The sequence below is a fragment of the Ambystoma mexicanum genome, chromosome 6p, assembly GCF_040938575.1.
Source record: "Ambystoma mexicanum isolate Mex_15411 chromosome 6p, UKY_AmexF1_1, whole genome shotgun sequence".
NCBI lineage: Eukaryota > Metazoa > Chordata > Amphibia > Caudata > Ambystomatidae > Ambystoma > Ambystoma mexicanum.
Window position 1 is genome coordinate 1,379,507,863 of NC_090935.1, and position 13,642 is coordinate 1,379,521,504.

The window sequence follows — 13,642 nt, forward strand, 5'->3', positions numbered from 1 at the left end:
CTGTTGTTATGCTTATGGGTATGACTTGCTTTGTGTGGGTTGTTGTTGGTCAGTCATTTCATCTGATTCCATGCCTGGCATCATTGTCTGACGCCACTTTGCATTTTTCACATGTAAATGTGTACATTATTGTTATTGTGTTGGTGTTTTGCTATTGCTTGCCATGTCATGCTGTGGTTTTGGTGGCTTTGTGTGACATACCAGTGATTGTCAGGCCTGTTTTGCAGGTCTGTGTGATACACACCTTGCATGTGTAGCTTTTGGTCATACAGGATTGGTTAGGTTTGAGTAGCTAGGGATGCACACAATGTGGCACTTCCATGGCAACATTCTCAGGGTGGTAAGATTGTGACAGTTGACTGTCTCTTTGTCATCATCGATTGTCACCTGGTATGTGCCAGGCCTGTGTGCACTCAGCAGGGGTGGGAGTTTAGGGGAAAAATGTGGCCACAAGCTGGGTCCGGGCTGCCTCGCCACGTGCCCTATCCCCTCTCATGGGCAGCACCTATGCCTGTGGTTGGCGATGTGGGGCACCACCATGTCCACCGGTACACCCTGCCATGTTGCAACATTGTGCAGGACACATGCTGTCACAATGATCCTGCACACTACTGGGGATGCATAGAGTAGCTGCCCGCCAGAGCAGGCAAGGGAGCGGAAGCGTGACTTGAGCATTCCAAATGTGCATTCCACTATGGCCCTGGTTGCAATATGGGCAGCGTTGTATCTTACCTGGGGTGGTGTGGTGGGGTTCCGGATTGGCATCATCATGTGGTTGCTCAGGGGGTAGGCACTGTCCCCTGGAGAGGTGATAATGGTTGTGATTATTGGGGTTTGTGTATTTGTCTGTGTATTTGTCTGTGTGAGACATGCCTGCCTGGTCATTTGTACTCACCTAGGAGCCATGTGCCGCCATACTGCCCAGCTTCCAGGGCCCGGCTCAGGGCAGACATTCTGTATATGAAACTGTCATGGGTAGAGCCAGGGTAGTTTGCATAGACACAGGTGATGATTCCCTTGGCATCCCATACCGCATGCATGTTGATGGAATGCCAGTGCTTGCAGTTTCGGTAGATGTGCTCAGTGGCCATAGGTGGACGTAGGGCCACATGGGTGCAATCTATGGCACCAAGCACTTTGCGGAAGTGTGCCACCCTGTAAAAGTCCTGGATGCCGGCCTGCCTTTCTGCGGGTCTTCTGGGCATGTATATGTGCCTGCAGACTGAGGGGTGCGCAGTCATGATTGCCAACACCTGGTGTAGGCAGCGTGACTATGTGGCCTGTGAGACCCCCCCACTATGGCAGTAGTCCGCTGAAATGACCCAGTGGCCAAAAAATGCAGGACATTGAGCACCTTCTCCAAGGGGCTCAATGCTTGGGAGCAGAGGGTGGGGGATGTAAGGTCATCTTCCCACTCCCTGACCAGGTCTAGGATGATACGAGGTGGAAAGCTATACCTGCCGTAGACCTGGTCGTCAGGCATCCCAAAAAGGCTTGTCCGGGGCAAAAAAATGCAGGCCCTGGCTATTCTCCTTCTCTGGTGGTGTCCTACGATCAGTGCTGCGACAAATGGGGCATTCATCGTAGCGGTATGTACGTGTGTGTTGTTTGTGCGCGCTTTTATACTGTGCGTGTTGACGCCTGTGCGCGTCTTTTAGAGTGCGCTTGTTTCCCGTATTCAAATCCATGAATACCTGTTGTTCGCGTGCGTGTGGACGTTGCGTGTATTTCCCTGCAGTACTTCCCCAGTTACGCCTTCTTTTTCACGCGTTGTTCCCCATTCCGTGCGTTACGCCCCGTGTCCCGCCCCTTTTTGGTATGTGCACGGATGTTGTGTGCTTTCCCAGTGTGTGTCGCGCATGGCGTTTGGGATGTTGCAATGATGTGTGTGCCCGTGTGCATCACGCATGGGTTTGGCGCACATCCCGAGAAAAACACGCGCAGGGACTTCCATGAATCGCACGCATGAGCGTGCGCTCCCTTTTTCACGCTTGCGCCTGCTTGCGCCAGCTTGCGCCACTTTTTTCGGCGCACATTTGTTCCATGAATCGGGCCCATGCTGTTTCTGTGACACAGTTTGCTTTGAGATGTCAGCTATTTGAGGCTATATCCATGGCTATATAGACTTTCGTTTTACAAACTCGGTCCTCCTATAACTCCGACATTTCACTTGGTGTCCTCCAACAACCTTATCACCTCCAGACTAAAGTCATTTGCAATTATTTTATCCTGCAAATAGCTTTTTAACTTATTTTCATTTCCCGTTAACCCCGGCTATAGCCGTGGTTATCTCTCGCATCGAGATAAAAACAAGATGGCGGTCATTTAATGTCTTAAAAAACAGTTTTGCGTAAATCCCTGATATATAGCTGTCTATTTTTGAAAGGGAACACCCCCTTCTCCATCAAGTATTTAAATAACGACTGCACAGTATAACCCCAAACCACAAAAAGGTATCACTTAAATACTTTGTGCCCACGTTGTTTTGTACCTGGTCCAAATCCGTCCAGCGGTTTGGGCTGTGCGCTTTGGCGAATATTGACCTTGTTTGTCTATGGGAAAATGAATGGGAAGTAGGCTGCAACTTTGGCCAAAAAATGTTTTTGTCTTCTTAATAAGATTCTTATTTTGTAACGTGTCCTCACAAAACCTTGCAGTCTGTGGGGGGGGGGGCGCAGGTCCCTAATAACTATTGATATTTTTGGTCAAATCCTTTACTCAAATCAAAAGTTATTAACAATAGAATTTTAAGGGGTTCCCATGCAAGTCTGATTCGCCCTATAATTATTGTGGAATTGGTTTATTTTTCTTTTAAAGGCACAGATACACAAATGATAACATGCTAATATGAACACAGCTTAAATATTATCTACAAGTACCAACTATATACCCCGGAGACATATGCAAAAAATTATGACTTCTGGGTATGTCAGTGTTCCTCTCACCATTCATCTCCGAGTCACAGTTGTGAAACTTTTCTGTTCCATTGTTTGGGTATTTTTCTGCACGGAGTTCCTTTCCCTGCAGACCTAGCCAGTTTGACACACATTGCACACCCACCTAATATTATGTTCTATTGTGAGAAATGGGACATTTTGAAACAAGTGGTGTACAGGACTTGTTCTTGTCCATTTTGATGATTTACAATAAAATCAAAAAGTTCACCATTATTATAGCAATAAGCATTCATTTGACAGGCTTCACCAGCCGGTATCGCGAAGCCTGACTGCCATTATTTGGCTGGTGAAGCCCACTGAACGCGTACTGTTTGCTATTAGCACCCCAAGACAAACCTGGTGAGTGCTAATAGCATTTCTTTAAACAAATAACCATCTGTGCACTACGCTCTGCAGGACTGAGAGGAGGCAGTGATTTGTTGCCATGGAGCTGGAAGGCTGCGTTTCGCTTATAGCCCATTTCCATTTCCATGGCAGAGGCAGTATTCCTGGCGGCTGAAGAGAGACGCGCTAAGGAAAGGAGATGTGGCCTCATGGCTATGGGTGGCGCAGGCAGGGGGGATAGGAGATTGGTGTGGAGGGTTGGGGGGTGATGGGTGGGGCTGTGTCTAGCTGGATGGCGGATGCAACAAGCAATCTGGTTGCTCCAAACTCTGTCCAGATTTGGGACAACATCATTGGTTGAAGCACCCGCCAAGCGAACTGGCTGGGCATGATAGCTCAGGGGCATTGTGCTTGCCTTGGGAGCAAGACGACACGGAGCAACCCAGGTCAAAGCTTAGAAACCTCTGGGTATTAAGCGTGTTATAAATAACCTATCATAACCGATATGACTAGAATTTTCAGTTTGAGAGTCTTGTAATTTATTTCCATAGGTGACACCGCTTCCCTTCATAACGTTCCCAAATTGTTTTGGATGGAGCAGAGGAAATGTATAATTGATCTCGAAATATGTTTTTGAACTTGTTCCGATACTTTTTTACTCTTACTGATTTAAGGTCTTGTAGTAAATGTCGTTCCATGTTTCATTAAATACATGCAATTTGTGATAAACTTTGCTGGGTTTATCCAACTCTTTGGAATTAAAACCAAATGTAGATCATGGACAAAGGAAGCTATGGGGTTATTCAGCCCCACTGAGAGGTTTTTACCCAATTCACGGTGCAATTTGAACCAGCTGAGCACTCTCTCCTCTCCTTTGACTAGACACTCCTAGAGCCATTTTAGCAGCAGGTTCCTGGGCACGGATTAGAGTAGCTTAGAGTAGCGAGGAAGAAGCTAATGGCCAATGCTAGGGATGCTGCAACACATTCATACCAGTTGCGAGGTGGCGGCAACTACTCTCCTGCCCTCCCTCTCAGGGATCTTTTGAGCTAGGCTCTGATCTTCCATGCATGTGCGGCCAGGATGAGGGCTTCTGCAAGGACTCCCCGTATCCAGCGAAGGGTGGCTGCCATCTGACAGACCTACACTGGCAGGCTGCCATCCTTGGCACCACAAGACAATCTTGGAAGCCTCCCTTGTGTTGCAGGGGATCTGTAGGCTCCACACAAAAGGTTGCACCGTGGATTGCTGCACAAATGGTCACAATACGGCGTGTCGACCTTTAAGCCCTTCTCCACCCGCTCCCGGCCCCACCCCCAACCCCACTTACCTGCAGGGGGCTCTGGCCCCGGGCTCACAGCCTCCTTGCATTCACGATCTGCAGAGAGTGGCGCTGGAAGCCCAGGGCACAGCAAGGCATGTGTTTGTCTGCAACCATTTGTGCCCCAATCTTACTTTGCTGTGCTCCACAGACTGCTTGTGGTAGCCAGGGAAGTCGCGTGACTTGAGTGATTTCACCAGGGAAATTCTTCTTGCCACTGGGATGCCAATGTCGATGCATTGTAGTAATCAAATGTGTTATCGGTTTACAGTGAATATAATGAAATGCAAATAACCAATAACATTAATAACAAAAAATAATGAAAATATTCGAATTTTGCATTAAAAGTATACATGGGGTGGGGCAAGAGATAAATAAGGGTGGGGGGATTGGGGCGGTGCAATAAAGCTAGGGAAGCCGAGGCTTGGGGGGGGGGGGCAAATTAAAAAAGAGAAAAAAAATCAACATTCTTTCATTATTTAAAATTAGTTTAAACGTTTTCGTTATTATTGCATTCGTTAAAATCACATGGAACCCTTTAAACTAGAGAATCTCCTCTAATGTTCTTTTATCAGAAATAAATAAAAAAACATTAACGATTTGAATGTAAAATCAAATGTTGTGATGATGGAAGTTTCAAAAGGGATCTATGTAAAAAAAATCGACTCACCGAAAGTGCGAGTTACTAAATTGCGAAGCCGACCCGTTCGCATTTCATAACTCAAGCTTTTGGGATTTTCTTAATTCGTCCCCTGCTTTACCTTTAAGGTAAAGCCCAATGCCCCAGCCCTGTTTTATCCCTTACCCCACCCCATATATACTTTTAACCCAAATGTCAGTATTTGTTCAGTGATTATAGCATTTCGTTATAATGACTCCATTCCGTTTAAAGAATGACAGTTTCCCTTTGAGGATCATCGGCAGACATTCATGAAACATTTGATTATTTCATGTGCTGGTTTACCCCCACTGTGTTCATTATTTGTGGGTTTACAGCCTTCCTCATACCTTTCCCTATGTTTGCATTATTGTCCCATTGTTCATCATCTCTTGAGTGGTAGTTGCAGGTTCATGAGTTTCAACCTATTAGGACTGCTGTCCTGCAGTGTCTTTCACTCTTACTCTGACTCTGTGCTTGCCTGGAAAAGCCTGCCTGCAGTGCCTCATATATATATATATATATTTGTTCAATAACAAAGGTTTGGGTAAGCTCGGAACATATTTATGTATTGCAGATCCAATAAATAAAATAGGGATTTTCCCTTCATTTGGAAAATATCTGTGTCAATTGGTAGATCAACCTTTTTGCCATAACATCTACCTGTGTTCATGGACCCATAAGCAGACAGACATGCATTTTGCCATTGCCTCCACTTTTGTCCAAGTTCATACCTAGCTTGAGGGCGCTTCTGTAAGCACCTTCTGAGCCGCATCAGCACCTTATCATGCTGTTCTCTGATGCAGTGAGTTGGGGTACTGCTCCCTTCACTCCGAGGAAAACCCTCACCCCACAGTACATTCCCTCACCCAATTTATAGACAATCTCTCACCTGAATGAGTTCTAAAGCAGTCACTAAAGAATACTGTCAGCTTCTTCCCGTCTGCAGGTTCCTTCTCCTGGTGAACACCGACTGGATGTTCATATATCATTTTGATGAGCTCCGATTATGGCTTTCCTGTTCCGCATACACTTACTGCTCTTTTTACGAACTTTGTTCTAGGGTAAGCATTCTCTGCTCGGGGTTTTTGTAGGATTTTCCTGGGATCAATCATCTCAGATCCCCTCATATGTTGTTCACGTGCAGCGTGGGAGCCCGGCCACTATGTCAAGAGATGTTTTAGGTGTTTTGAAGAATTCTGGCAGCTGTTCTCCCCTTTTCTGCAGATCCCTGGGTATTTATCTGTATTACTTGGGGCCTCGACTTGCTTATTGTACATGATTGATGTGAAAATGGACTTGGATTTCCCTGCGCAGTACATACCTGTGAGATCCTGTGATCGAATTGACCCTCTAATTGTACCAGGAATGTCCTTACCATTGCAGCAGGTCTCGTGACTCATCGCCTGGGGTGAAGGGTAGCTCCTGCTTTCCTCTGAGTTGTATTAGTCCTAACTTCCTGATGTCCTACAGCCATGTCACCTATTATTTGCATTTCTCATGGGCTTTCCCCACTCTTCTTTATTTCACACATGTTACTGGCAGTTCACCCAAGCCTTAGCGGGCCCACACCACTCATTTCACACATATTGTGTTGGTGATAACATTTCAACACCCATCTCTTGCTCTGCGATAAAGGCCTCTGTGAAAGAGTGTTTTTCAACCACTTTTGAAAATATGAAATGAAATTATTGTGCAGGTACAGCATAATGACCCTTTTGATCCTATGGTTAAAATGCTTAAATACATGCATGCGCGTAAACACATCTGAAATTGAAAAAAAAGCCGAATAAAATATCAAATGCACATACATAAATATCCACTGACGCCCAGAGGTCTCGAGTGAACTTAGCAGCACATTCATTTGTGGTGTGAAAGCAAACCCGTGCTCACTGATCTTAGAGAGGCACAGCTCCACCTCACTGACGAGTCAGAAGAGAATTGCCAGGCATTTCGGTGCTGGATTGCCCTTGGGCAGGACAAAGACTGATATGTAGTGGAAATTTCTCTTCTGTGAAAGGATGGTGAGCTATAGACTCTGGTTGAGACCCTAACCCAGGATATAGGCCGGAAGTGGCCGGGACACTCCCAGAGCCGCCCTTGTTTTTGTGAAAGCAAACAAACCTGCCTGTTGCTTTTAAAGGTTAACCAAGCAGAATCATCTCCCTAGTTTACCATTTATCTTGCTTCTGGATCTTTGGGCCAACACACTGTTTAGTGCTGGTGAAAAAGCAGGGTGTCCAGTAACCATTGCTGTTTTCCTCAAGCCCTTTTAGGGTTCTCCCTTTGGACACCCTGTTAACTAGCCCAGGCAACTTCAGCTCACTTGGAAGCAGTATTGTGTATGCAGATTGTTCACAGATGGGCCCAGCAACTGCCTAAGTGGGGCCCAGTCTCCACAATGACCCAGGAATCCTGAAAGGTTTGCTGACATGGCACAATGACTATTTTAGCAGGAGTCTCAGGGCTGAATCGTCAGCAGGGACCTACCTACTGAACCCCACCCTAACCTGGAAGTGAATTCAGGGTCATTCATGTATCTTTACTATGGAAATGGCTGTTTGTGGTAATCTCGGGTTGAGGGGCACTTTATTGCTCCTCTTTGGGCATGCAGTTGTCTTGACTTGTGGCTTTCAGCCTGAAAGAGTCCCTGTGCACCCCTCAGTGCTGTGAGGTTGCAATGTTACTTGAGTAATTCCACTCCCTGGCTGTTTGTTACCAACAGCATTCAGCTCTTACATGTCCTACTCTTAATTAGACCACCTCAGGGCTGGCTTTGAAGCCCCTGAATTATTCAGGAATGTGTCTATGGTACCATACATAGACACAGCAGATAATGAAATTCTACATATCTAAAAAGGTTGACCTTGCATGCTCTTGAAACCTTCATGCACCCAACACTACTCGATCTCTATCTTATAACACTCAGACATTGGGCCTCATTACGATCCGGGCGGTAAGGGATTACCAGTACCGGTAAGGGCACTGGTGCCGGTAATCCCTTACCGCCCGATTACGAGGTCCCTTTGGGGAGTCCCTACCATAACGGCTGGTTTTACCAGCCGTTAAGGAAGGCACCTGCAAAGGGACCTTGGAGGTAATTACGGTACTGCAATTTGCGGTACCGTAATTACCACCTTCCCCATTGCCATTGAGCCCTATGGGGCAAAAATGCGAATGGTGAAGGGCCAATGGTGAATGGGGAATTACCGCCCCGCCAACCTTGGAATGGGGTGGTAATTTCGCCATTCACCATGGTGGAATCCGGCGTCAACCATGGCGCTAATAGCGCCATATTTTAACGCCTGGGTCGTAATGAGGCCCATTGCCTTGGAATCCAAGTGTTAATAAAAGCTCAACACATACTCTTCTGTGTCTAGAAGACAACTCAATTCTAATTGATGGAAACACATCAACATCAATACAAGCATTTAGCCATGCCCAACTTCCTCCCGGCATCTGTGAACTTTTCATGATTTCCCGCCCTGTTACTGCACCCTTGCTCATTCTGTTTTTCCCTGAAGGCTATGGTCTGGTCACCCAAGGAAGGGGCACAATAAACCTCAGACAAGGATGCAGCACTTTGAAAGTTCTAGGTGATAGAAAAGCATAGTCACATAACAAAGGACAATTATCTCCTGATCGAGTGAGTGCCCCCTCTTGCCCCTTCCATCTTTCCTCCTTGAGCCTTTGGGAGCCTTCTTCTCCCTGCCTTTTTTTCCTTTCCTTCCTTTCACTTGCTTTTGTCTCTTTCTTCCCTACCCTGGTCGTCTGCTAGCTCCCACCTGCAGCCCCTCCCCATGTCTTTTCTCCCTCCCCTTCCCCATGTGATTTCAATTTACAGAGTACTGCTCTGTGTGCTCTCTGAATCGGGAAGGCATTTCACCCAGCTTACATGCCCTTACATGAGGGTCATACAGTGACCACCCTTATCCAGGTCAGGGCCCCCTCTTGCCCCCTCCATCTTTCGTACTTGCTCCTTTGGGCGTCCTTTTCTCAATGCCTTTTTTGTTCCTTCTTTTGCTGGTGTTTTATGAGCTCAGCTCTCACTAGACTGTGACTGCCTATGAGCGAGTAAGGGGAACCTGGGAGAAACATGTGAAGTGAAAACCAAGAACATCGTTGCATAAGAAGTTCCAAAAGATTTGATCAGTCCCATTGTTTTTCGGGAACACTTTCCAGGAGGAAAGGATGCTCTGCAGTGTAGTGTTCAGATTCTGTAGTGTTCAGATTTTGGGACTCATTTCTTTAAATTTGAGGATGACTTCATGTTGTCTGAGCTGGAGCGGTGGATGACTCGGGTCCCTTCTGCCTCAATCCAGTGAAGGACTGCCACTACCTCTCTCTCTCTGGCTTAGTGGCCGGGCACTGTGGTGGCGGGCACACTTAGAACATGGGCCAGGAGCTCATACATTAGCACCAGTAGAAAGTGCTAGATGAGGCTGGCTAGCTCAGAAGCATGTGTATTATTGCCAGGGTCAGGCTGGTGATGTGGTAGGTCCCTGTCTAAAATGCCTCCTGTGTGTTGACCTTGTAAAGTAAAAGCTGCAGCAGTCGGTGCCCAAGAGTTAATACAATCAGAATGGGCGGCATTATAAGTTTGGTGGTATCCTGCCGCTAAATCGGGTGGGCTGCCACCAAATGGTTATACTGTTACCAGCCCTCGGTCTGCCAGAATTACTGGCAAATTCAAAGTGCCAGTAAGGGCAGTACCTGCCCATTCCGTAGGACTCCATGGGGGAGTTGCCGGTATTACCAGCACTGTTATATTTGCTGGTCGGGTGGCAGAATTACCTGCAGCTTTTTGGTGGAGGTAATTCGGGCCACCCCACCAGGAAATTGGGAGTATGCCCGTGCAGAAAAATGCCATGCAAATGGATTTACGGGCACGTCACTTCCACACCAGCATACTTGCAATGAGGCCCATGCTGTCAGATATAGGCATCAGCATGTTGATAGCCAGATGCAGGGATTTGGAAGGGTCTCATCATCCTGACATGGAGCCGGGCCAGCAGAGAAGCCCAGTTAAGCCAAATGTCCGTGTGGCAGTGTTGTAAAACAAAATGAGGGGGACATCTGCTGATGGGACCCCCAAGCTTCTCAAGAATTGAGTGCCATGCATAAGACTGCCAGGCAGGCGCTAGACCATCATGCATGCACAATGCCTATGCTGATCAGGCTGTCAACAGGGGTGCACTGTGTGGGGCACGAGGGGGGAGATGTACGTGTTTTAATCAAATCTTTCACCCAGCGCAGAAACTGGCGAGGGCACCCAAATATACCAGCCATTATTGTTGCACAATCAGTAACAAACATTAGTATGCATAGGCCATTTGTCTTTGCAGAGGTGGCTTTGGGTGACAGGGCCCCCTGGGGGAGCACTGGCATAGTAAAGAGTCAAAGTCAATGAACGCAAGTGAATATTTTGATTGGAGGCGCATTAAGATATCCCAAGGATAACTGAACGTGGAGTGGGACCACTAAGACGTGCAAGGGCATTCCGTGGGATTCTGCTTCAGAGAGGTTTATTAAAATAATGTGTTGAACTAGTGAATTTTACAGCACCCATTTATTTTGAGAAAAAAATGAGGTAGATTTACAACTGGTTAATGTAACACATGGCAAAATCCTGCTGATGTCAAATTACGGTGGTTCCCTAACAGAGAGGTGTGGTCTGAAGAGTGATGGGCATTGCCTAAAAGGGGAGCACAGGCCCCAAGCAATAGATGAGGAGACCCAGCACACATGCATTTTCTGTCATTTAACAGGGTCGCAGGTGGTCTGTGTATTGCATCAATGCATCTCTCTGGCTCAGTGTTTAATGAAATCACTATCTGTTTATACCATGCTTCCTGACTCAGTATACAAACAATTTGATGAATGAGGCTCAGTTTGCGTAAAAGTTGTGATTACATGCAGTACACTGCTAAGTTAGCACTTGGGTACCCTTATTACCATTTTCCACTTTTACAAAACAGAGTGCAAAAGGAAAGAGTACATGCAGGCAAAATAGCCTCCACTTTTTCATTCTACTCTTTTTAAAATAAATTGTAAAGGGCACCTGTAAATTATGCTTTGCAGGTGCCATTTACAATGTGTTGCAGTGGAATCCAGCAATTTTGAACAGGTGCTTACAGGCATATTCCATAAGAATCCATTCGATGCATACCTCCATGAGATTCTCAGGTGTACAGTTCAATGGTTTGCCAGCAGAAATAAGAAGGTAACAAGCTTCCTTTTCTGTCTCCCACTATGCCTGCAAACAATGATTACAATGCCTCTGAGGGTACGTGTAAAGCCTAGGGTAAGCATTTTGAATTTAGTTTTTTCACTTATTTTACCGCTCTTTGAATTTCAAATGAGCTCCAGTGAGTAAATTACCCTAATGCTGTAAATAAATCACCTATAAGAAAGGTGAGAGAGATAAATAGCATTAATGTTTGTTCTTGGCTGCTTTTGCATAAAAGAACATTTTTGAAGCATAATCAGCGTTTGCGCTTGAATCTGTGCTCACAAGTGAGAAGTACTCAAGTCACGGAGAAGGTCACATCTGACTGACTGACTGAAGTTTAGAGCATCCATAGAGAGCCTAAACAGGGACACCCCTTATATCTGGTAGCCGGTTGTCGTGAACGAAAAAGGGGCCTCAAATAGAAATGCAACTTTATTTTAAAGAGTGTCATCCACATTCTTGATCCTGAGGAGGAAAATATTAAGGGATGGATGCCGCATTCACCCATTATATTTAATGATACACTAACAGGCCATTTAAGCAGTATAATGGTCTAGTGGATTTGAAAGATCGCTGGGAAAATAAATCATGTTCAGTGGTGGAAGTGCCCTCATAGTAAAATGAAACAATTGGGAACCTGTTTGATGCACTGGGCTAATCTTTGCATACACGCCAACAGTGGTAACAGCTCCATTGGCCGGTAAAATGGAATACTGCCTCTCTAAAGTTGATGACAGGGCCAGGAAACATGCACATGAATGAACATTGTTTGTCAGTCCAAGGAGGGTGGGATTGGCAAGGAATGATGCTGCGATCACCTAGTTAAAGTTAGGGTAATCACCATTGAAGAGGGTTGGTGGTTAAAGCATGGCGAGATGCAAAGAATGAGTGAACATGGGGGGTGGTAAAAGAGTTTTTCAAACAGGCTGGGAGGATGGCTCAGGGGCAATGTGTTCGTTTGGAAAGCAAGACAATGCAGAGCAGCAGAGGCTTCAATCCCACTTCGGCACTTAGAGACCGGTCTCCAGGGGTCAAGTCCTAAAAATTAAAGTGGGGGGACTCACCAACAAACGCAATGGGATGTGACATCAACAGAAATTAGCATATCAAGATGAAATATGCACATTTCATTAAATTGGCTTTGCATAACCACCCAAATTGAACGGGACGAATGGCATTTGCCTTTCATGAAATCAACACACACAAAACCAAGAGGATATTTTCTTCTAATAGTGTTTTTGAAAACTTTAAAAGGTGTGCATGTTTTAAACTCCAAGAACCAGCACAAATATTTCCCTGGGACTTGCAGTACCGAAATGGGACATTTCACCTTTACTTGTTTGTTATTTTTCATCAAGTTATATAGTGCAGTGGTGAAGTGTCCAGCCTACAAATCTGCCGGCTGAGTTCAACTTTAATTCAGAAATTCAAAGAGGACATTCAATGTTTCTCATTTTAGCTGGGGGGACTGAATCACCCCTCTGTATAAAGTCTGTGGTCTCCGTCCCCCCGCCATGCCGGTCTCCGTCATTAAGTGCGTTATAAAAGATTAGTTAATTAAAAAGAAATAAAAGTGCTGTTTTTATCCTGGAAGCAAGCGTTTGATTTTATACATAGCCTTGCTTTTACACTAATCTGGCGGGAAATAATCTTTCCATTGCACACTTGCTTGAAGGAGCATTCCAGCTGAAAGGAGTGTCATGCAGCGGAGACTCAGCAGAGGGGCGTATTCCACTGGGTGACACGCCTTCATAACTAGGCCTGACGCAAAGGGGCAGGCGTTCGGAGAAGAGACTGAACTTCTGGGATCAGATCCTATCGTGTCTAGTAGTGTCCCCTTTACAGCATTCAGAATTCGGAGGAGTGCGTGCCAGACTCTCTGAATTTCATCTAGATTTTAGAGTGTGTGTTATTTTGGCCTGACGGAATTGTCACTGGTGCACTGTGACACTGACATTGTCTAAATCAAATCCAAAACGTAAAAGGAACATGTTACCAAGGCCCGAGAGACAAGACCGTAGCATCAAACATTCAGGATGTGATATCATTTTTAAGGGTATTTTTATTGAACATAGAAGCAATTCTTTCTCTTCACCACATACTTCCGATTCGATGATGAGAAGAAAAAAGTGCTTGCTAGTTTAAAATAA

General features: G+C 45.7%; 1 protein-coding gene across 2 annotated transcripts in view; it reads right to left on the bottom strand.

Annotated features, from left to right (window-relative positions):
- The window catches only part of LOC138510440 (phospholipid-transporting ATPase ABCA1-like), a 2,356,352-nt gene that overhangs the window by 950,485 nt on the left and 1,392,225 nt on the right, over positions 1–13,642 (bottom strand). The gene's annotated exons all lie outside the window — the stretch shown is intronic.